Source organism: Oncorhynchus gorbuscha, linkage group LG18, assembly GCF_021184085.1.
Source record: "Oncorhynchus gorbuscha isolate QuinsamMale2020 ecotype Even-year linkage group LG18, OgorEven_v1.0, whole genome shotgun sequence".
NCBI classification, from domain to species: domain Eukaryota; kingdom Metazoa; phylum Chordata; class Actinopteri; order Salmoniformes; family Salmonidae; genus Oncorhynchus; species Oncorhynchus gorbuscha.
In genome coordinates, this window is record NC_060190.1 from 77,277,590 (window position 1) to 77,302,158 (window position 24,569).

A 24,569-nucleotide genomic window follows, 5' to 3' on the forward strand; every position below is an offset into this window, starting at 1 on the left:
TCTATGTAGATACTGTACAACTGTCCTGTCCTGCTGTCCTGTCTGTCTCTATGTAGATACTCTACAGCTGTCCTGTCCTGCTGTCCGGTCTGTCTCTATGTAGATACTGTACAGCTGTCCTGTGCTGCTGTCCTGTGCTGCTGTCCCTCACCTTCCTCATGATCATTGATGCCCCACAAGGTGAGATCTTGCATGGAGCCCCAGACCGAGGGTGATTGACCGTCATCTTGAACTTCTTCCATTTTCTAATAATTGCGCCAACAGTTGTTGCCTTCTCACCAAGCTGCTTGCCTATTGTCCTGTAGCCCATCCCAGCCTTGTGCAGGTCTACAATTTTATCCCTGATGTCCTTACACAGCTCTCTGTTCTTGGCCAATGTAGAGAGGTTGTAGTCTGTTTGATTGAGTGTGTGGACAGGTGTCTTTTATACAGGTAACGAGTTCAAACAGGTGCAGTTAATACAGGTAATGAGTGGAGAACAGGAGGGATCCTCTTAAAGAAAAACTAACAGGTCTGTGAGAGACGGAATTCTTACTGGTTGGTAGGTGATCAAATACTTATGTCATGCAATAAAATGCAAATTAATTACTTAAAAATAATACAATGTGATTTTCTGGATTTTTGTTTTAGATTTCGTCTCTCACAGTTGAAGTGCACCTATGATAAAAATTACAGACCTCTACATTCTTTGTAAGTAGGAAAACCTGCAAAATCGGCAGTGTATCAAATACTTGTTCTCCCCACTGTATGTCTATAATCTGTGGTTATGTATGTCTATAGTCTGTGGTTATGTATGTGTGTATGTGTGTGTGTGTGTGTGTGTGTGTGTGTGTGTGTGTGTGTGTGTGTGTGTGTGTGTGTGTGTGTGTGTGTGTGTGTGTGTGTGTGTGTGTGTGTGTGTGTGTGTATCGAGTCTGTAGAGACCCAGTTTTTGTAATTTAACACGTGTGTGTGTGTGTGTGTGTGTGTGTGTGTGTGTGTGTGTGTGTGTGTGTTTCAATGTGTGTGTGTGTGTTTCAATGTGTGTGTGTGTGTGTGTGTGTGTGTGTGTGTGTGTGTGTGTGTGTGTGTGTGTGTGTGTGTGTGTGTGTGTGTGTTGTGTGTGTGTGTGTGTGTGTGTGTGTGTGTGTGTGTGTGTGTGTGTGTGTGTGTGTGTGTGTGTGTGTGTTTCAATGTGTGTGTGTATGTGTGTGTGTGTGTTCAAGCTAACATGCAGCATTAGTCTCTCACAAGAGTAGCTACCATGCGTGGCATCTTAGTTTGACAGCTGGGGTGAGAAAGGCATCTCTCACCCCACAGACACGTCCTAAGAGAGGTTTGGCTGTTTAAATCCCAGTAAGAAAGTTGGAAATACGCAGCTTTTATCATGTTAAATGTTTTAATAATATTGACATATCAGTTGTGGAAACACATTTTTCTCTATTTAACAAAAACATAATGTTGTTAAAAAAACAAAAACAAAAACAACCTTGTTTTAGTAGAAGATACCACTTCTGTGGTGTGAGACAGGAGAAAATACCGTGTTAGAGTGGCCCTAGCCAGCAGTCTGGTCACCGTGTTAGAGTGGCCCTCGCCAGCAGTCTGGTCACCGTGTTAGAGTGGCCCTCGCCAGCAGTCTGGTCACCGTGTTAGAGTGGTCCTAGCCAGCAGTCTGGTCACCATGTTAGAGTGGTCCTAGCCAGCAGTCTGGTCACCGTGTTAGAGTGGTCCTAGCCAGCAGTCTGGTCACCGTGTTAGAGTGGCCCTCGCCAGCAGTCTGGTCACCGTGTTAGAGTGGCCTTAGCCAGCAGTCTGGTCACCGTGTTAGAGTGGCCCTAGCCAGCAGTCTGGTCACCGTGTTAGAGTGGCCCTAGCCAGCAGTCTGGTCACCGTGTTAGAGTGGCCCTAGCCAGCAGTCTGGTCACCGTGTTAGAGTGGCCCTAGCCAGCAGTCTGGTCACCGTGTTAGAGTGGCCCTCGCCAGCAGTCTGGTCACCATGTTAGAGTGGCCCTAGCCAGCAGTCTGGTCACCATGTTAGAGTGGCCCTCGCCAGCAGTCTGGTCACCGTGTTAAAACTCAGGACAGGATGGAATAACTCGTAATCTTAGCAGTGGTACTCGCTGCCATTTCCCCCCTCAAAAATAAAAAAAATGTATCGTAAAAGTAATACTCGGCATAATAAATAAAATAAATTAAACAACACATTTCAAATAAAAATATGTCCAAAAACTCACAAAAAAAATTAATGCAAACGAGTGGTTAGATTTTTTTTTTTTGTCTAGTCATTTTTTAAAACTTTTAATTTTTTTATATTTTTTTTTTACATCGTCCTTCAAAAAAAATCAAGGAGTTGAATACAGGAAGTAACCGAAACAGACATCATGTACTGTATAAAACGCTCATACGCACGTACAGTTGAGCATCACTCACCAGTGTTTTAATTTATAAACTCTTAGTGGGAATATTTCATTATTATCAATAATCAATCACAGCAGTACAGTAGAACGAATGGAAGGTTAGAAGAAGATAAAAATGGAAGTTAGGAATAGTCTATGTGTGCATCCCAAATGTCACCCTATTCCCTATATAGCGCACTACTTTCAACCTGAGCCTTATGTGCTCTGGACTACAGTAGTGCACCTGTAAAAGGAGTTAGGTTGTCATTTGGGACACAGGCAATGGCTTGATAGGTTTCCAAGACCTAAGACAACATAAATATAGCTATCTAAACCAGCCAATTAAAACGTTCCTCCTAGTGGTTGACTATATAAGGGACAAAAAAAAAAAGCCTACAAAACGTAATCAATCGAAAATGTCCATCTACAACCACATCATCAGGCAAGAAGAAAGAGAATGGAGGAGAACAACAGCAAAAAAAAACCTGCTATTTCCTTCCCTCCATTCTTTCCCCCTTTTCTTTCTTGTCTCGTAGACGGAGGAGGTGAGAGCTGGAGGGATGGAGGGATGGAGACAGATGTCATCAGTACGGCGCAAACTTCTGTCTCTCTGGTTTCTTCCCGATCCCATTGGCGGAAGAAATCTTCGCCGTATAGATCTGGGCCTGAGCCTGGGCCTGGGCCTGAGCCTGGGCCTGGGCCTGGGCCTGAGCGGCGGCTGCATTGGCGGCAGGGTTGGATAAAGCCAGGTAGGGCATTGATTGGAGGGATTTCATGGATTGCATTCCGAGGAGGCTGGAGAGGGGGAGGGCCCCGTAGGGGTTGCCCATCATGGGGACTGCAGCATGGGGGTGGGGGTGGGACATGCCGGGGCACCCCATGGCAGCCAGGGTGGCAGCAGCAGCGGCTGAGGAGGAGGCGGGGGAGGGGGTTGGCTGTAGGCCATGGTGAGGTCAGCAGAGGTCGACATGGAGGCAGACTGGGCGGTGGATTTGGCGGTCTCTAAACTGCACAGGGGGATAGGAGGAGGACGAAGGAGGTGGAGGGAGGGAAGGTGGAGAGAGGGAGGGAAGGTGGAGAGAGAGAGGGGAGGGAGGGAAGGTGGAGAGAGAGAGGGGAGGGAGGGGAGGGAGAGAGAGAGGGGAGGGAGGGAGGAGGGAGAGAGGGGAGGGTGGAGGGAGGGTGGAGGGAGAGAGGGAGGGAGGGAAGGGAGGGAGGGAGGGAGAGAGGGAAGAGGAAAGGAGGGAAGGAGGAGAGAGAGGGGAGGGAAGGTGGAGAGAGAGGGGAGGGAGGGTGGGGGAGGGAGGAGGGAGAGAGGGGAGGGTGGAGGGAGGGAGGGTGGAGGGAGGGAGGGAGGAAGGGTGGGAGGGAGGGAGGGAGGGGAGAGAGAGAGGGGAGGGAGGGGAGGGAGGAAGGGAGGGAGGGAGGGGGGGAGGAGGGTGGAGGGAGAGAGGGAGGGAGGGAGGGAAGGAGGAAAGGAGGAAGGAGGAGTACCGGATGGAAACGGGTTAGAAGGTTAAATAAATAAAAGACATGTTAAAGAAAGTACAAATTAAATAAATTAAATAAAAGGAGATAAAAAAATGTGTGTTTTGCTGGAGGTTGCAACAGATTACTGGAGGGGGGTCTTTAGGACTCTCATGTGGGGAGTGGATGCTATAAGTCAGGGTGATGGCTTGGGTAGGGGCTTGGGTAAGGGAAACAAATAAGTTCAAAGTTCATTAGGAATTTCCTTATTATTTTAAGATTCGATTATACATGTTGCATATGTAAATAAATATATTGCATATTGTGAATGTATTGTCTGTGTGAATACAATGTGTAACTACTTACTAATATAGTGTAATTACTAATAAAACATGTAGATTGTGTAATTCAGCATGACTATAATGTGTTTTTTAGGATAGAAGAATGATGGAATGTTATGGAAGCTTCTAGCCCTACAGTCCAATGTTTTGCACTTCGTACTTATAGGGTATGTTCAAAATGTGGCATTTTAACCTGTCAGATGCAACACCTGGAAGAGGCAGTGAGTGAACTGTTAACGATCTGGTCGCTGTGTTGATCGGAGGCGAGAGGTCCTCAGAGAGCAGTCACGCAACGTGAATAATCATCACAAGATTAAAAAATAAGGTATTTAATCAGTGTGTTAATTCATCATTGTCGTACTTGACAGTTTTAGTATCCTAATGCAAATGTGTTGCAATTGTAGTTTTCTAATAGTACGGGTTGTTGTCTTCTCTCTCTCCAACACTCAGTAGTAATTGGTGAACTTAGACATGAATTGGCAACATCAGTACAACAACTCCTTTGTTCAAATGTGTAATTTGTGGAGATAAATGTATAAAGATTATCTCATGAAGCAGTAGAACTGATTCTGGAGACATGAGTATCTAGAGCCATGCTTCTTTCCTAATCACGTGACCTGACCAGGGTTCTTTCCTGATCACGAGACCTGACCAGGGTTCTTTATTGATCATGTGACCTGACCAGGGTTCTTTCCTGATCATGTGACTTGACCAGGGTTCTTTCCTGATCATGTGACCTGACCAGGGTTCTTTCCTGATCATGTGACCTGACCAGGGTTCTTTCCTAATCATGTGACCTGACCAGTGTAATGAAAAAGGTGCCAGTACTCATTCTAGTTTGACAGTATTGTAAGACATATTTTAGAGCCAATTAAATAAGGTGTTGGACTCAAACAGTGCTCTCTACCAGTGTGTACCGGCCCAATTCAAGCACTGCCAGGAAGTGGTCCAGTTGCTGGGGCTACAAGATAATATACACATCTTATATCTTATCGCTTATATTGTTGTCCTGCTGAGTGGTGCTTTCTCTTACCAGGAGGAGGGAGAGGGAGAGGTAGGGGTGGTGCTTTCTCTTACCAGGAGGTGGGAGAGGGAGAGGTAGGGGTGGTGCTTTCTCTTACCAGGAGGTGGGAGAGGGAGAGGTAGGGGTGGTGCTTTCTCTTACCAGGAGGTGGGAGAGGGAGAGGTAGGGGTGGTGCTTTCTCTTACCAGGAGGTGGGAGAGGGAGAGGTAGGGGTGGTGCTTTCTCTTACCAGGAGGTGGGAGAGGGAGAGGTAGGGGTGGTGCTTTCTCTTACCAGGAGGTGGGAGAGGGAGAGGTAGGGGTGGTGCTTTCTCTTACCAGGAGGTGGGAGAGGGAGAGGTAGGGGTGGTGCTTTCTCTTACCAGGAGGTGGGAGAGGGAGAGGTAGGGGTGGTGCTTTCTCTTACCAGGAGGTGGGAGAGGGAGAGGTAGGGGTGGTGCTTTCTCTTACCAGGAGGTGGGAGAGGGAGAGGTAGGGGTGGTGCTTTCTCTTACCAGGAGGTGGGAGAGGGAGAGGTAGGGGTGGTGCTTTCTCTTACCAGGAGGTGGGAGAGGGAGAGGTAGGGGTGGTGCTTTCTCTTACCAGGAGGTGGGAGAGGGAGAGGTAGGGGTGGTGCTTTCTCTTACCAGGAGGTGGGAGAGGGAGAGGTAGGGGTGGTGCTTTCTCTTACCAGGAGGTGGTGTTGGGTTAAGTTAATGGAGATGGTTGTTCCTGTGATGGTGATGTGTCTGTCGCTCTCCCTCTCTCCTTCCTATCCCCTTCTCTCCCTCTCCTCTCCCTCTCTCCCTCCCTCCTTCTCCCCTGCCTCTCCTCTCCCCTCCCTCCTTCTCCCTCCCCTCTCCTCTCCTTCTCTCCCTCTCCTCTCCCTCTCTCCCTCCCTCCTTCTCCCCTGCCTCTCCTCTCCTTCTCTCCTCCTTTTCCTCTCCCCTCCATCCCTCCCTCCTTCTCCCTCCCCTCTCCCTCTCTACGCCTTGTGTGCTGTGCTCGGTGGTGGCAGAGCTTTGTCTTACCAGGAGGTGATGAGGTATTGGGCCAGGTTGATAGAGATGGGGGTCCCTGTGATGGTGACGGCTCTATCACTGGTGCTGTCCAGCTGGCTACCTATCTTAATCTGAGCCCCTGACGCCTGGCGGATCTCATTGATCTTGGTTCCCTGACGCCCGATGATGGAGCCGACGAGCTGAAGGAGAGAGAGAGGAGAGAGAGAGAGGAGGTGAGAATGTGGGAGGAGACCTGTGTGTGTTTTTGATCTTGGTTCCCTGATGCCCGATGATGATCAGGTCAATGATGAAGCCAAGGAGAGAGGGAAGAAACGAGGACGCTTCACCAGACACTTGACAGATCACATCCTTATTACTAAAACCCCAAAGTATTGTGTTGGCAATACTAAATGTCCAGGGTACAGTTGAAAAACAGATGGAAATGTCTATGTGACTTCCCAGGATAAAACATACAGTACACCCTCTTCAACATATACAGTGTACAGGGCATTCAGGGAAGTATTCAGACCACTTTTTCCACATGTTGTTACATTACAGCCAAATTCTAAAATGTATTTAAAAAAAAGAATAATCTCATCAATCTACACACAATACCCAATGATGACACAGCAAAACACCTGTTGTCTAATATAAATCTATATAAAAAAAAAGAAACTGAAATATCACATTTACAAAAGTATTCAGACCCTTCACTCAGTACTTTGTTGAAGCACCTTTAGCAGTGATTACCGCCTCGAATGTTCTTGGGTATGATGGTACAAGCTTGGCACACCTGTATTTGGGGAGTTTCTCCCATTATTCTCTGTAGATCCTCTCAGGCTCTGTCAGGTTGGATGGAAAGCGTTGCTGTACAGATATTTTCAGATCTCTCCAGAGATGTTCAATTGGGTTCAAGTCCGGGCTCTGGCTGGGACACTCAAGGACATTCAGAGACTTGTCCCGAAGCCACTCCTGAGTTGTCTTAGCTGTGTGCTTCGGGTCGTTGTCCTGTTGGAAGGTGAACTTTTGCCCACCATGCTTCACCTTAGGGATGGTGCCAGGTTTACTCCAGACGTGACACTTTCAGGCCAAAGAGTTCATTCTTGGTTTCATCAGATCAGAGAATCTTGTTTCTCATGGTCTGAGAGTCTTTAGGTGCCTTTTGGCTGTCTAAGCGGGCTGTCATGTGCCTTTTACTGAGGAGTGGTTTCTGCCTGGCCACTCTTGCATAAATGCCTGATTTTCGGAGTGCTGCAGAGATGGTTGTCCTTCTGGAAGGTTCTCCCATCTCCACAGAGGAACTGTTAGAGTGACCATCGGGTTCTCTGTCACCTCCCTGACACAGGCCCTTCTCCCCCTATTACTCAGTTTGTCCGGGCGGCCAGCTCTAGGAAGAGTCTTGGTGGTTCCAAACTTCTTCCATTTAAGAATGATGGAGGCCACTGTGTTCTTGGTGAACCTTGAATGCTACAGACATTTTTTGGTACCCTTCCCCAGATCTGTGCCTCGACACAATCCTGTCTTGGAGCTCTAAGGACAATTCCTTCGACCTCATGACTTGTTTTTTTTTTGCTCTGACATGCACTGTCAGGTGTGCACCTGAGCTCAATTTCGAGTCTCAAAGTGTCTGAATACTTATGTAAATAAGGTATTTCTGCTTTTTATTTTTAACAAATTAGCAACATAAAAAAAAAAACTGTTTTCGCTTTGTCATTATGGGATATTCTGTGTAGACTGCAGAGAATAGTTGGGTTTTTAAATGTAACGTAACAAAATGTAGAAAAATTCAAGGGGTCTGAATACTTTCCGAATGCACTGAGGTTGAAAAATAAATGTAAAGGTTTGTGTATCATGGAAACATTGTCTTGAGCATGGTTTAAAAACAAACATGCGCTCCCTCCAATCCCCACAGTTTGTGTCTCAGCGCATAACACATCTACCAAGGACAAGCTAATAACCTTCGAAAATCAGGGGTCAATTCCAATACCTTGTAAATCATACCGGTAGTCAATCTGTACACTACCTCCAGCTACTCTAACTGCTACAGCCCATAGATCCCTCACCTATACCCCTGGAAGGTAAGTGACTATTGATTTCTTACCAAGGTACCTTCACAAGTGTATTTGCTTCCTGGACACGAGTCAGACTAGTCTTTCTGTTTAGTGAGTCAGACTAGTGATTCTGTTCAGTGAGTTGGACTAGTGTTTCTATTCAGTGGGTAATAGAAATGCAATCGGAAACAAACAGCAGAAATGTAAAATGAGGGATAGCATGTGACTAGTAGTGGCTTAGCTACATTCAAATCTAATCGCTTTTTAGCAGACACTTTATCACAAGCGACTTACAGTACAGTGAGTTCATTGTTTGTATTGTAAGTATACACTCAGTGGCCAGTTTATTAGGTACATCATCATCTGTAGCTCAGTGGGTAGAGCATGGCGCTTGTAACGCCAGGGTAGTGGGTTCGATCCCCGGGGACCACCCATACGTAGAATGTATGCACACATGACTGTAAGTCGCTTTGGATAAAAGCGTCTGCTAAATGGCATATATTATTATCCCATTCACAAAAAAAATTGATCACTCTTACAGACAGTGAGTCACGTAACAGTGGCTTGCTATATAAAGCAGGCAGACAGGCATCAAGGCATTCAGTTACTGTTTGATTGAACTTTAGAAACGAGTGACGTAAGTGAATGTTCGCCGGTTCCAGGAGCGCCGGTTCCAGTATCTCAGAAACAGCCAGGCCTCCTGGGCTTTTCACACACGACAGTGTCTCAGAAACAGCCAGGCCTCCTGGGCTTTTCACACACGACAGTGTCTCTGAAACAGCCAGGCCTCCTGGGCTTTTCACACACGACAGTGTCTCAGAAACAGCCAGGCCTCCTGGGCTTTTCACACACGACAGTGTCTCAGAAACAGCCAGGCCTCCTGGGCTTTTCACACACGACAGTGTCTCAGAAACAGCCAGGCCTCCTGGGCTTTTCACACACGACAGTGTCTCAGAAACAGCCAGGCCTCCTGGGCTTTTCACACACGACAGTGTCTCAGAAACAGCCAGGCCTCCTGGGCTTTTCACACACGACAGTGTCTAGGGTTTACAGAGAATGGTGCGACAAACAAACATCCAGTCAGCTGCAGTCCTGTGGAGGAAAACAACTTGTTGATGAGAGATTGAAAGAGAATGTCACGGATTGGCTATTGACAGCAGATGACCACACCAGGTTCCATTCCTATCAGCTAAAAACAAGAAGAAGCGACTCCAACACCGAACAATTGAGAAGTGGAAAAACATTGCCTTGTTGATGGCAGAGTCAGGATTTGACTTAAGCGACATGAGTCCATGAGTCAACGGTACAGGCTGGTGGCGGGGGTGTAATGGTGTGGGAAATTAGCTCCCATGATGGCGATTAAGCAACGTTTCTATGCCCCAAAGAATTCACACTGTGATTGTGGCTGACCTAATAAACTGTTCACTGAGTGATTGTGGCTGACCTAATAAACTGGTCACTGAGTGATTGTGGCTGATCTAATAAACTAGTCACTGAGTGATTGTGGCTGACCTAATAAACTAGTCACTGAGTGATTGTGGCTGATCTAATAAACTGGTCACTGAGTGATTGTGGCTGACCTAATAAACTGGTCACTGAGTGATTTAACTGCCCCTGAACAGGCAGTTAACCCACTGTTCCTAGGCCGCCATTGAAAATAAGAATTTGTTCTTAACTGACTTGCCTAGTTAAATAAAAAAAAAAAAAAATTGTGGCTGACCTAATAACCTAGTCACTGAGTGATTGTGGCTGATCTAATAAAGTAGTCACTGAGTGATTGTGGCTGACCTAATAAACTGGTCACTGAGTGATTGTGGCTGACCTAATAAACTGGTCACTGAGTGATTGTGGCTGATCTAATAAACTAGTCACTGAGTGATTGTGGCTGACCTAATAAAGTAGTCACTGAGTGATTATTTATAAAACCCTGTTAGGCCTCACTCCCCCCTATCTGAGACATCTACTGCAGCCCTCCTCCTCCACATACAACACCCGTTCTGCCAGTCACATTCTGTTAAAGGTCCCCTAAGCACACACATCCCTGGGTCGTTCCTCTCTTCAGTTCACTGCAGCTAGCGACTGGAACGAGCAACAAACACTCAAACTGGACAGTTTTATCTCCAGCTCTTCATTCAAAGACTCAATTATGGACACTCTTACTGACAGTTGTGATGCTTCTGTGCCCAATAACGTTTGTACCATGTTTTGTGCTGCTACCATGTTGTTGTTATATTGTGTTGCTACCATGTTGTGTTGCTACCATGTTGTTGTTATATTGTGTTGCTACCATGTTGTTGTTATGTTGTGTTTCTACCATGTTGTTGTGTTGCTACCATGTTGCTATGTTGTGTTGCTACCATGTTGTTGTTATGTTGTGTTGCTACCATGTTGTTATGTTGTGTTGCTACCATGTTGTTGTCATGTTGTGTTGCTACCATGTTGTTGTTATGTTGTGTTGCTACCATGTTGTTGTCATGTTGTGTTTCTACCATGTTGTTGTCATGTTGTGTTGCTACCATGTTGTTGTTATGTTGTGTTGCTACCATGTTGTTGTTATGTTGTGTTGCTACCATGTTGTTGTCATGTTGTGTTGTTTCCACGCTGTGTTGTCATGTTGTGTTGCTACCATGTTGTTGTCATGTTGTGTTGCTACCATGTTGTTGTTATGTTGTGTTGCTACCATGTTGTTGTCATGTTGTGTTTCTACCATGTTGTTGTCATGTTGTGTTGCTACCATGCTGTGTTGTCATGTTGTGTTGCTACCATGTTGTTGTTATGTTGTGTTGCTACCATGTTGTTGTCATGTTGTGTTGCTACCATGTTGTTGTTATGTTGTGTTGCTACCATGTTGTTGTCATGTTGTGTTGCTACCATGTTGTTGTCATGTTGTGTTGCTACCATGTTGTTATGTTGTGTTGCTACCATGTTGTTATGTTGTGTTGCTACCTTGTTGTTATATTGTGTTGCTACCATGTTGTTATGTTGTGTTGCTACCATGTTGTTATGTTGTGTTGCTACCTTGTTGTCATGTTGTGTTGCTACCATGTTGCTACCATGTTGTGTTGCTACCATGTTGTTGTTATGTTGTGCTGCTACCATGTTGTTGTTATGTTGTGCAGCTACCATGTTGTTGTCATGTTGTGTTGCTACCATGTTGTTGTCATGTTGTGTTGTATCCACGCTGTGTTGGCATGTGTTGCTGCCTTGCTATGTTGTCGTCTCAGGTCTCTCTTTATGTAGTGGAGTGGTGTCTCTCTTGTCGTGATGTGTGTTTTGTTCTATATTTTTATTTTTAATCCCAGCTCCCGTCGCTGTAGGAGGCCTTTTGGTATTGTAAATAAGAATTTGTTCTTAATTGACTTGCCTAGTCAAATAAAGGTTAAATATATATATATATTTTTTTAAATAATCACTAGTCTTGTTTGGAACAATATATCACAGCTCTCAACTTAAACTACAACTGGTTCTGCAGCCTGACTCATCTTCCTGTCTCTGTTCTGGGATCGTCTAGTGTTCCTGTAGTCTGGTTCTGCTGTGTCCTGTCTGTGTGTTTCTCTGGTGTGTGTGTGTTCTGTGGTCTGGTTATTCTCAGAGACAGCAGAGGGCATAGATACGGGGATCTGTCAAAGACAGCCAAGCCCAGTGTCAGAGATCAGGGCCAGACCTGACAAGTACCATTTTGAAATATTTCAAATTCTTGTAGTGTTTCATCTAGTCTAACTTGAGTGATCTAGTCCCACCCACTCGTAGCATGCGCTCCAGCAGGTATATTTCACTGGTCATCTCCAAAGCCAACACTTGCTTTGGCCGCCTTTCCTTCCAGTTCTCTGCTGCCAATGACTGGAATGTGCAAAAATCACTGAAGCTGGAGACTCATATCTCCCTCACTAACATTAAGCACCAGCTGTCAGAGCCCATCAATGCACCTGTACACAGCCCATCTGTAAATAGCACACCCAACTACCTCATCCCCATCTTATTACTTACCCTCTTGCTCTTTTGCGCCTCAGTATCTCTAATTGCACATCATCATCTGAAACACCCATCCCCACAGTGTTAATGCTAAATTATAATTATTTATTGTCTCTATGGCCGATTTATTGCCTCTTCTACATAGACTTTTCTATTTTTTTCTTCTATTTTTTCTATTTATTTATTTTTGTTATTGACTGTACGTTTGTTTATGTGTAACTCGGTTCTTGTTTTTGTCGCACTGCTTTGCTTTATCTTGGCCAAATCGCAGTTGTAAATGAGAACTTGTTCTCAACTAACCTACCTGGTTAAATACAGGTGGAAAATAAAATAGTCTAACCGGAGTGATCTAGTCTAACCGGAGTGATCTAGTCTAAATGGAGTGATCTAGTCTAACCGGAGTGATCTAGTCTAACCGGAGTGATCTAGTCTAAATGATCTAGTCTAACCGGAGTGATCTAGTCTAACCGGAGTGATCTAGTCTAACCGGAGTGATCTAGTCTAAATGGAGTGATCTAGTCTAACCGGAGTGATCTAGTCTATCTAGTCTAACCGGAGTGATCTAGTCTAAATAACCAGAGTGATCTAGTCTAAATGGAGTGATCTAGTCTAACCGGAGTGATCTAGTCTAACCAGAGTGATCTAGTCTAAATGGAGTGATCTAGTCTAACCGGAGTGATCTAGTCTAATTGGAGTGATCTAGTCTAACCGGAGTGATCTAGTCTAATTAGAGTGATCTAGTCTAACCGGAGTGAACTAGTCTAATTAGAGTGATCTAGTCTAATTAGAGTGATCTAGTCTAACCGGAGTGATCTAGTCTAACCGGAGTGAAATCGTCTAATTAGAGTGATCTAGTCTAATTAGAGTGATCTAGTCTAACCGGAGTGATCTAGTCTAACCGGAGTGATCTAGTCTAACCGGAGTGATCTAGTCTAATTAGAGTGATCTAGTCTAACCAGAGTGATCTAGTCTAATTAGAGTGATCTAGTCTAACCGGAGTGATCTAGTCTAATTGGAGTGATCTAGTCTAACCGGAGTGATCTAGTCTAACCGGAGTAATCTAGTCTAACCGGAGTGATCTAGTCTAATTAGAGTGCCAGCTGCCAGGTGCGTGAGAGGTTTTTGCACTTTTGCAACTACTCTATTGTTCTCATTGGTGCCAGTCAAGCCCATGACAAAAAAAAATATTTCAAAAAGGTTATTTGAACCCAGGTCTGAGAGGAAGCCCCGCACAGCGTCAGTGTCAGGGCAAAGGGCCTTTGTAGAGAGAGGGGGCCCTGATGTCAGGAGTGAGGCCCCTGATCTAGAGAGAGCCCTATGTCTCTGTGTCTCAAATGACACCCTATTCCCTATGTAGTGCACTACTTTTTACCAGGACTCATAGGGCCCTGGTCAAAAGTAGTGTACTATATAGGGAATAGGGTTCCATTTGGGAAGCAAGACTCCCTGTCATGTCTGAGGCCTGGACAGTGATGAAGTGACACCATCATGGATGTGTTGGCAGGTCGGCATGCTGAGCTAAAGGACAGACCTCCTTTTGTTCTCTCCTCACTCGCTCTCTTCTCGCCGCTCTCCTCTCCCTCCCTCCATCCTTCTCCCATGCTTCTTCCCTCCCTCTGCCTCCCTCCTCTCTCTTCCATCCTCCTTCCCTCCCTCTGCCTCCTTCCCTCCTCTCTCTTCCATCCTCCTTCCCTCCCTCTGCCTCCCTCCCTCCTCTCCTCTCTCTCCCATCCTCCCTCCCTCCTCTCCTCTCTCTCCCATCCTCCTTCCCTCCCTCCCTCTGCCTCCCTTCCTCCTCTCCTCTCTCCCCTCCTTTCCCCCACTGTGGTCTATTAATGGCCTGCTGATTATTTGGGGGGACTAAGCTAAGTGCCCACAGACAAGTACCAGGTGAAAACCACTCTGTCTGTGTGACTGTTACCTCCCAAACCGTCCCCATATTACCGTATAGCACAGGACTCAGTTGATCTCATCCTGATGTTAAAGAGGTGGAAAAAAACGAGGTTATTTTGGGCGGATTCCCTGCTGCAGTTGTAATGTGAAACGGCTTATGACGTGGAGCTGGTGGACACACACACACACACACACACAGCACAGCCCCCCCAAAAAATAAAGCCCCTCCAGGCCTTTAGGACATTCTCAGCAGCGCGTGCCTGTCGGGCTTATTGTCTCAATGCCTCTGTGCTCCAGTCTCTCTCTCTCTCTCTCTCTCTCTCTCTCTCTCTCTCTCTCTCTCTCTCTCTCTCTCTCCCTCTGTCTCTTTCCCTCTCTCTCTCTATCTCTCTCTGTCTCTCTGTCTCTCTGTCTCTGTCTCTCTCTCTCTCTCTGTCTCTGTCTCTCTCTCTCTCTCTCTCTCTCTCTCTCTCTCTCTCTCTCTCTCTCTCTCTCTCTGTCTCTCTCTCTCTCTCTCTGTCTCTCTCTCTCTCTGTCTCTCTCTCTCTCTGTCTCTCTCTCTCTCTGTCTCTCTCTCTCTCTGTCTCTCTCTCTGTCCCCTATCTTTCCCGCTCTCTCTTTCTCCTCGTTCCCTCTCTCATTCCCTCTCTACCTTATTCCTATTCATATTGTTCTCCTTCTGATAGAAAGGGGGTTTGGTGGAGAGACATTGAGTTGCGACCTTATCGAACACGATTAGAAACTTTATCCATCAAGGTTTTGACACATGCTAGAACATTGAATATTTGATGCGAAGGGGCTCTCTGTAATGGAAGTTCACGGAAACACAATGACAGAATGCCAAACTATGGCTGCGTGAGAGAACGTTACCATCCCTCAAATCTTTCTTCTGTTCTTTCCTTTTTCTCTCAAAGCGTATTGGAGGAGAGGATCCAAGGTCCCTTCCTCTGACTTACGACCTACAATGAGCTTTGAGAGGAATTGAGGAAACAAGGAAGGCCGACAGCAAGGATTTGATAGCTGGAAACATTTTCAGACACAGACGATATATTAACAACGTGGGACAAAAGTAACGCTGTCTCCTTGTCTATATAAATATTCAGAGTCTCAACACAGATCTAAAATACACACCCCTAATTTTAGATAGACGTTCATCCTCATCTTCCCTGTCCTGGCGTTCATCCTGTCCTGACGTTCATCCTCATCCTCCCTGTCCTGACGTTCATCCTCATCCTCCCTGTCCTGGCGTTCATCCTCATCTTCCCTGTCCTGGCGTTCATCCTCATCCTCCCTGTCCTGACGTTCATCCTGTCCTGGCGTTCATCCTCATCTTCCCTGTCCTGACGTTCATCCTCATCTTCCCTGTCCTGGCGTTCATCCTGTCCTGACGTCCATCCTCATCCTCCCTGTCCTGGCGTTGATCCTGTCCTGGCGTTCATCCTCATCTTCCCTGTCCTGACGTTCATCCTCATCTTCCCTGTCCTGGCGTTCATCCTCATCTTCCCTGTCCTGATGTTCATCCTCATCTTCCCTGTCCTGATGTTCATCCTCATCTTCCCTGTCCTGGCAGCTATGTAGGATGGATGACTAGGGTAAACTTCAGAACCATGCAGTCCTTCATTCTGACATCTAGGGACAGAAATAACAAAGGCCAGCATATCAGGGCACTTCTCCAGGAGTGTTGGGTGGTGATATCAGTGGCTGGTGGAATTTGTTTGGGAAGCCCCATGCTCTGGCTCTGTCTCATGTCTAAAGTATGTCCCCCCCCCACACTATGTCCTGCTACTTCCCCCACCTCTAGAGTCTATGCTGGGTGTATGCTGGGCCATGCTGAGTTGGGCTGGAGAGGGGCAGGGGAGGGGCTGGGCCATGCTGAGTTGGGCTGGGGAGGGGCAGGGGAGGGGCTGGGGGAGGGCTGGGGGGGAGGGGCTGGGGATGGGCAGGGACTGGGAAAGGGCTGAGCTGAGCTGGGGGGCTGTGGAGGGAATTGGGTAGTGAAGCATAGGCTGGGCTAGGCAGGGGAGGGCTTTCCTGGGCTGGGCTAAACAGGGGAGGGCTGTCCTGGGCTGGGCTGAACAGGGGAGGGCTGTCCTGGGCTGGGGTGAACAGGGGAAGGCTGTCCTGGGCTGGGGTGAACAGGGGAAGGCTGTCCTGGGCTGGGGTGAACAGGGGAAGGCTGTCCTGGGCTGGGCTGAACAGGGGAAGGCTGTCCTGGGCTGGGGTGAACAGGGGAAGGCTTTCCTGGGCTGGGCTAAACAGGGGAGGGCTGTCCTGGGCTGGGCTGAACAGGGGAAGGCTGTCCTGGGCTGCGGTGAACAGGGGAAGGCTGTCCTGGGCTGCGGTGAACAGGGGAAGGCTGTCCTGGGCTGGGGTGAGCTGTACTTTATTGTGTGGAAAGAGGGCTCAGTTGAAAGCCCTTTGGTTGCTTTATTTACTGTTCTGTTTTGACAGCCCAGAGCCTTTCAATATGACAAACAACATGAGTGGATGTAGTTCTAACTCATAGAACAGACATATGGACAGAGGGCCATGAAAGAAGGAGGGAGGGAGGGCAAGAGAGAGACAGAGAGATAACGAGAGAGAGAGAGAGAGAGAGAGAGAGAGAGATAACGAGAGAGAGAGAGAGAGAGACAGAGAGATAACGAGAGAGAGAGAGAGAGAGAGAGAGAGATAACGAGAGAGAGAGAGAGAGAGAGAGGTGACATCGTTACGAAGTCATTTCAACACTCCAAGCCCAGTTTTGCCCGTTGGGTTTAGAGGCAACATTGGAATGAATCAGAGAACAGAGGACAGCTCTGGATTGAGTAGTAGGCGGGTGTCTGACTGAATAATATTGTTCAGGATTGTTATGTGGCAATATTTGTTACATAGCAGACAAAGTATTGCTAGCTGTACTTACGTCATTAGGAATGAGAAGTTCCTGAGATGTGGTCTGGGAATTGGACTCCATTCCTGCTGGGAGAAAAGAGAGGTAAACTAAACCCTTGGGGAATCACACAGTAAAACATGATGTGTAACAGTATAACTTTAAACCGTCCCCTCGCCCATACCCAGGCGCGAACCAGGGACCCTCTGCACACATCAACAACAGTCACCCACAAAGCATCGTTACCCATCGCTCCACAAAAGCCGAACTACTACTTCAAGGTCTCAGAGCAAGTGACGTCACCGATTGAAACGCTATTTAGCGCGCACCACCGCTAACTAAGCTAGCCGTTTCACCTCCGTTATATATACATTTCACAGTAAAACCCCAATTATAACATGAGCAGTCACACAGTAAAAAAAAACAACAACATTATAACACCTCACAAACGCTATACGCTTCATGTCCTGGTGATCATTCTGCTGATGGACACCATGACCTCTCTGAAGATTACCATCACCTCTCTGAAGATTACCATCACTTCTCTGAAGATTACCATCACCTGACGTTCATCCTACTCTACTGTCTCTACTGTCCTGTCTCTACTCTCCTGTCTCTACTCTCCTGTCTCTACTCTCCTGTCTCTACTCTCCTGTCTCTACTCTCCTGTCTCTACTCTCCTGTCTCTACTGTCCTGTCTCTACTCTCCTGTCTCTACTCTACTCTCTCTACTCTACAGTCTCTACTCTCCTGTCTCTACTCTCCTGTCTCTACTCTCCTGTCTCTACTCTCCTGTCTCTCTCTACTCTACAGTATCTACTCTCCTGTCTCTACTCTCCTGTCTCTACTCTCCTGTCTCTACTCTACTGTCTCTACTCTACTCTCTCTACTCTACAGTCTCTACTCTCCTGTCTCTACTCTCCTGTCTCTACTCTCCTGTCTCTACTCTACTGTCTCTACTCTACTCTCTCTACTCTACAGTCTCTACTCTCCTGTCTCTACTCTCCTGTCTCTACTCTACTCTCTCTCTACTCTACAGTCTCTACTCTCCTGTCTCTACTCTACAGTCTCTACTCTCCTGTCTCTACTCTCCTGTCTCTACTCTCCTGTCTCTACTGTCCTGTCTCTACTCTCCTGTCTCTACTCTACTGTCTCTACTGTCCTGTCTCTACTCTCCTGTCTCTACTCTCCTGTCTCTACTCTACTGTCTCTACTCTCCTGTCTCGACTCTCCTGTCTCTACTGTCCTGTCTCTACTCTCCTGTCTCTACTCTCCTGTCTCTACTCTCCAGTCTCTACTCTCCTGTCTCTACTCTCCTGTCTCTACTCTCCTGTCTCTACTCTACTGTCTCTACTGTCCTGTCTCTACTCTACTGTCTCTACTCTCCTGTCTCTACTCTCCTGTCTCTACTCTACAGTCTCTACTCTACTGTCTCTACTCTACTGTCTCTACTCTCCTGTCTCTACTCTCCTGTCTCTACTGTCCTGTCTCTACTCTACTGTCTCTACTCTCCTGTCTCTACTCTCCAGTCTCTACTATCCTGTCTTTACCCTCCTGTCTCTACTGTCCTGTCTCTACTGTCCTGTCTCTACTCTCCTGTCTCTACTCTCTGGTCTCTACTCTACTCTCTCTACTCTCCTGTCTCTACCGTCTCTCCTGTCTCTACTCTCCTGTCTCTACTCTCCTGTCTTTACTCTACTCTCTCTACTCTCCTGTCTCTACCGTCTCTCCTGTCTCTACTCTCCTGTCTCTACTCTCCTGTCTTTACTCTACTCTCTCTACTCTCCTGTCTCTACCGTCTCTCCTGTCTCTACCGTCTCTCCTGTCTCTACCGTCTCTCCTGTCTCTACCGTCTCTCCTGTCTCTACTCTCCTGTCTCTACTCTCCAGTCTCTACTCTCCTGTCTCTACTCTCCTGTCTCTACTCTCCTGTCTCTACTCTCCTGTCTCTACTCTCCTGTCTCTACTCCCCAGTCTCTCCTGTCTCTACTCTTCTGTCTCTACTCTCCTGTCTCTACTCTCCAGTCTCTCCTGTCTCTACTCTCCAGTCTCTACTCTCCTGTCTCTACTCTCCAGTCTCTACTCTCCTGTCTCTACTCTCCAGTCTCTCCTGTCTCTACTCTCCAGTCTCTACTCTCCTGTCTCTACTCTCCTGTCTCTACTCTTCTGTTTCTACTCTCTCAAATCAGCAAGGACGGGATGTAGAGCATAGCTTTCTAAACAGTGTTTCTTAATAGACTATAACATTGTCATAAGTGGTGAAATTTTGATCTACAACTTAATATAACCCCCCGATCCATAACACAGTGAGAATACTCTCTCCTCTCTTTCTTTCTCTCCATCTCTCTCTCCTCTCCTCTTTCTTTCTCTCACGCTTCCTCTCCTCTCCATCTCTCTCTTCTCTGTATCTCTCCATCCCCCTCTGCCTCTTCTCCTCTTTCTTCTCTCTCTTCTCTGTAACTCTCCATCTCCCTCTCCCTCCTCTCCTCTTCTCTCTCTTCTCTGTATCTCTCCATCTCCATCTCCCTCTGCCTCCTCTCCTCTTCTCTCTCCATCTCCCTCTCCCTCCTCTCCTCTCTCTTCTCTGTATCTCTCCATCTCCCTCTGCCTCCTCTCCTCTTCTCTCTCTTCTCTGTATCTCTCCATCTCCCTCTGCCTCCTCTCCTCTTCTCTCTCTCTGTTTCTCTCCATCTCCCTCTGCCTCCTCTCCTCTTCTCTCTCTTCTCTGTATCTCTCCATCTCGCCTCCTTTCCTCTCATCACGTCTCCTCTCGTGATTATTTCCTCTGCATCTCTCCTCTCCTCTCTCCTTTTCTCTCTAACCCTGCTTCATCAGCAGACAGAATAAGCTATCATTGTGTTCCTATTATGCATTTGAAAGCTTGTGAAACATTTAAAGCACGTAAATAAATCCCATTATGAATTTAAAGCGTATAAACAAAAACGTCATTTAGGTACTCTTTCTACACTGAAGTATTCATCTGTGTAGCCTTCTGTTGAGCCAGCAGACTACACAACAAGCTACTGGTTTAGCCTTCTGTTGAGTCTTCTCAGAACACAACAAGCTACTGTAGCCTTCTGTTGAGCCAGCAGACTACACAACAAGCTACTGGTTTATCCTTCTGTTGAGCCAGCAGACTACACAACAAGCTACTGTAGCCTTCTGTTGAGCCAGCAGACTACACAACAAGCTACTGTAGCCTTCTGTTGAGCCAGCAGACTACACAACAAGCTACTCTGAGCCAGCAGACTACACAACAAGCTACCGTAGCCTTCTGTTGAGCCAGCAGACTACACAACAAGCTACCGTAGCCTTCTGTTGAGCCAGCAGACTACACAACAAGCTACCTTAGCCTTCTGTTGAGCCAGCAGACTACACAACAAGCTACTGTAGCCTTCTGTTGAGCCAGCAGACTACACAACAAGCTACTGTAGCCTTCTGTTGAGCCAGCAGACTACACAACAAGCTACTGTAGCCTTCTGTTGAGCCAGCAGACTACACAACAAGCTACTGTAGCCTTCTGTTGAGCCAGCAGACTACACAACAAGCTACTGTAGCCTTCTGTTGAGCCAGCAGACTACACAACAAGCTACTGTAGCCTTCTGTTGAGCCAGCAGACTACACAACAAGCTACTGTAGCCTTCTGTTGAGCCAGCAGACTACACAACAAGCTACCGTCTTCTGTTGAGCCAGCAGACTACACAACAAGCTAATGTAGCCTTCTGAGCCAGCAGACTACACAACAAGCTACTGTAGCCTTCTGTTGAGCCAGCAGACTACACAACAAGCTACTGGTTTAGCCTTCTGTTGAGCCAGCAGACTACACAACAAGCTACTGGTTTAGCCTTCTGTTGAGCCAGCAGACTACACAACAAGCTACTGTAGCCTTCTGTTGAGCCAGCAGACTACACAACAAGCTACTGGTTTAGCCTTCTGTTGAGCCAGCAGACTACACAACAAGCTACTGGTTAATCCTTCTGTTGACCCAGCAGACTACACAACAAGCTACTGGTTTAGCCTTCTGTTCCAGACTCTACCCTGTTGAGCCAGCAGACTACACAACAAGCTACTGAAGCCTTCTGTTGAGCCAGCAGACTACACAACAAGCTACTGTAGCCTTCTGTTGAGACAGCAGACTACACAACAAGCTACTGGTTTAGCCTTCTGTTGAGCTAGCAGACTACACAACAAGCTACTGGTTTAGCCTTCTGTTGAGACAGCAGACTACACAACAAGCTACTGGTTTAGCCTTCTGTTGAGCCAGCAGACTACACAACAAGCTACTGGTTTAGCCTTCTGTTGAGCCAGCAGACTACACAACAAGCTACTGGTTTAGCCTTCTGTTGAGCCAGCAGACTACACAACAAGCTACTGGTTTTAGCCTTCTGTTGAGCCAGCAGACTACACAACAAGCTACTGGTTTAGCCTTCTGTTGAGCCAGCAGACTACACAACAAGCTACTGGTTTAGCCTTCTGTTGAGCCAGCAGACTACACAACAAGCTACTGGTTTAGCCTTCTGTTGAGCCAGCAGACTACACAACAAGCTACCGTAGCCTTCTGTTGAGCCAGCAGACTACACAACAAGCTACCGTAGCCTTCTGTTGAGCCAGCAGACTACACAACAAGCTACTGCCTTCTGTTGAGCCAGCAGACTACACTTCTACTGTAGCCTCTGTTCCAGCAGACTACACAACAAGCTACTGTAGCCTTCTGTTGAGCCAGCAGACTACACAACAAGCTACTGTAGCCTTCTGTTGAGCCAGCAGACTACACAACAAGCTACCGTAGCCTTCTGTTGAGCCAGCAGACTACACAACAAGCTAATGTAGCCTTCTGTTGAGCCAGCAGACTACACAACAAGCTACTGTAGCCTTCTGTTGAGCCAGCAGACTACACAACAAGCTACTGGTTTAGCCTTCTGTTGAGCCAGCAGACTACACAACAAGCTACTGGTTTAGCCTTCTGTTGAGCCAGCAGACTACACAACAAGCTACTGTAGCCTTCTGTTGAGCCAGCAGACTACACAACAAGCTACTGGTTTAGCCTTCTGTTGAGCCAGCAGACTACACAACAAGCTACTGGTTTAGCCTTCTGTTGAGCCAGCAGACTACACAACAAGCTACTGGTTTAGCCTTCTGTTGAGCCAGCAGACTACACAACAAGCTACTGGTTTAGCCTTCTGTTGAGCCAGCAGACTACACAACAAGCTACTGGTTTAGCCTTCTGTTGAGCCAGCAGACTACACAACAAGCTACTGGTTTAGCCTTCTGTTGAGACAGCAGACTACATAACAAGCTACTGGTTTAGCCTTCTGTTGAGCCTGCAGACTACACAAGAAGTTACTGGTTTATCCTTCTGTTCAGTCAGCAGACTACACAACAAGCTACTGGTTTAGCCTTCTGTTGAGCCAGCAGACTACACAACAAGCTACTGGTTTATCCTTCTGTTGAGACAGCAGACTACACAACAAGCTACTGGTTTAGCCTTCTGTTGAGCCAGCAGACTACACAACAAGCTACTGTAGCCTTCTGTTGAGTCAGCAGACTACACAACAAGCTACTGGTTTATCCTTCTGTTGAGCCAGCAGACTACACAACAAGCTACTGGTTTATCCTTCTGTTGAGCCAGCAGACTACACAACAAGCTACTGTAGCCTTCTGTTGAGCCAGCAGACTACACAACAAGCTACTGGTTTAGCCTTCTGTTGAGCCAGCAGACTACACAACAAGCTACTGTAGCCTTCTGTTGAGCCAGCAGACTACACAACAAGCTACTGGTTTAGCCTTCTGTTGAGCCAGCAGACTACACAACAAGCTACTGGTTTATCCTTCTGTTGAGCCAGCAGACTACACAACAAGCTACTGGTGTATCCTTCTGTTGAGCCAGCAGACTATACAACAAGCTACTGGTTTATCCTTCTGTTGAGCCAGCAGACTACACAACAAGCTACTGGTTTAGCATTCTGTTGAGCCAGCAGACTACACAACAAACTACTGGTTTAGCCTTCTGTTGAGTCAGCAGACTACACAACAAGCTACTGTAGCCCCTGTTGAGCCAGCAGACTACACAACAAGCTACTGGTTTATCCTTCTGTTGAGCCAGCAGACTACAGAACAAGGTACTGTAGCCTTCTGTTGAGCCAGCAGACTCCACAAACTACTGTAGCCTTCTGTTGAGTCAGCAGACTACACAACAAGCTACTGGTTTAGCCTTCTGTTGAGCCAGCAGACTACACAACAAGCTACTGGTTTAGCCTTCTGTTGAGCCAGCAGACTACACAACAAGCTACTGGTTTAGCCTTCTGTTGAGCCAGCAGACTACACAACAAGTTACTGGTTTAGCCTTCTGTTGAGTCAGCAGACTACACAACAAGCTACTGGTTTAGCCTTCTGTTGAGCCTGCAGACTACACAACAAGCTACTGGTTTATCCTTCTGTTCAGTCAGCAGACTACACAACAAGCTACTGGTTTAGCCTTCTGTTGAGCCAGCAGACTACACAACAAGCTACTGGTTTATCCTTCTGTTGAGACAGCAGACTACACAACAAGCTACTGGTTTAGCCTTCTGTTGAGCCAGCAGACTACACAACAAGCTACTGTAGCCTTCTGTTGAGTCAGCAGACTACACAACAAGCTACTGGTTTATCCTTCTGTTGAGCCAGCAGACTACACAACAAGCTACTGGTTTATCCTTCTGTTGAGCCAGCAGACTACACAACAAGCTACTGTAGCCTTCTGTTGAGCCAGCAGACTACACAACAAACTACTGTAGCCTTCTGTTGAGACAGCAGACTACATAACAAGCTACTGGTTTAGCCTTCTGTTGAGCCTGCAGACTACACAAGAAGTTACTGGTTTATCCTTCTGTTCAGTCAGCAGACTACACAACAAGCTACTGTAGCCTTCTGTTGAGCCAGCAGACTACACAACAAGCTACTGGTTTAGCCTTCTGTTGAGACAGCAGACTACATAACAAGCTACTGGTTTAGCCTTCTGTTGAGCCTGCAGACTACACAAGAAGTTACTGGTTTATCCTTCTGTTCAGTCAGCAGACTACACAACAAGCTACTGGTTTAGCCTTCTGTTGAGCCAGCAGACTACACAACAAGCTACTGGTTTATCCTTCTGTTGAGACAGCAGACTACACAACAAGCTACTGGTTTAGCCTTCTGTTGAGCCAGCAGACTACACAACAAGCTACTGTAGCCTTCTGTTGAGTCAGCAGACTACACAACAAGCTACTGGTTTATCCTTCTGTTGAGCCAGCAGACTACACAACAAGCTACTGGTTTATCCTTCTGTTGAGCCAGCAGACTACACAACAAGCTACTGTAGCCTTCTGTTGAGCCAGCAGACTACACAACAAGCTACTGGTTTAGCCTTCTGTTGAGCCAGCAGACTACACAACAAGCTACTGTAGCCTTCTGTTGAGCCAGCAGACTACACAACAAGCTACTGGTTTAGCCTTCTGTTGAGCCAGCAGACTACACAACAAGCTACTGGTTTATCCTTCTGTTGAGCCAGCAGACTACACAACAAGCTACTGGTGTATCCTTCTGTTGAGCCAGCAGACTACACAACAAGCTACTGGTTTATCCTTC

General features: G+C 46.9%; 1 pseudogene; it reads right to left on the bottom strand.

The window, feature by feature from the left end:
- Nucleotides 1-1,359: 1,359 nt before the first annotated feature.
- Nucleotides 1,360-24,569, bottom strand: part of LOC124002477 — a 189,790-nt pseudogene continuing 166,580 nt past the window's right edge.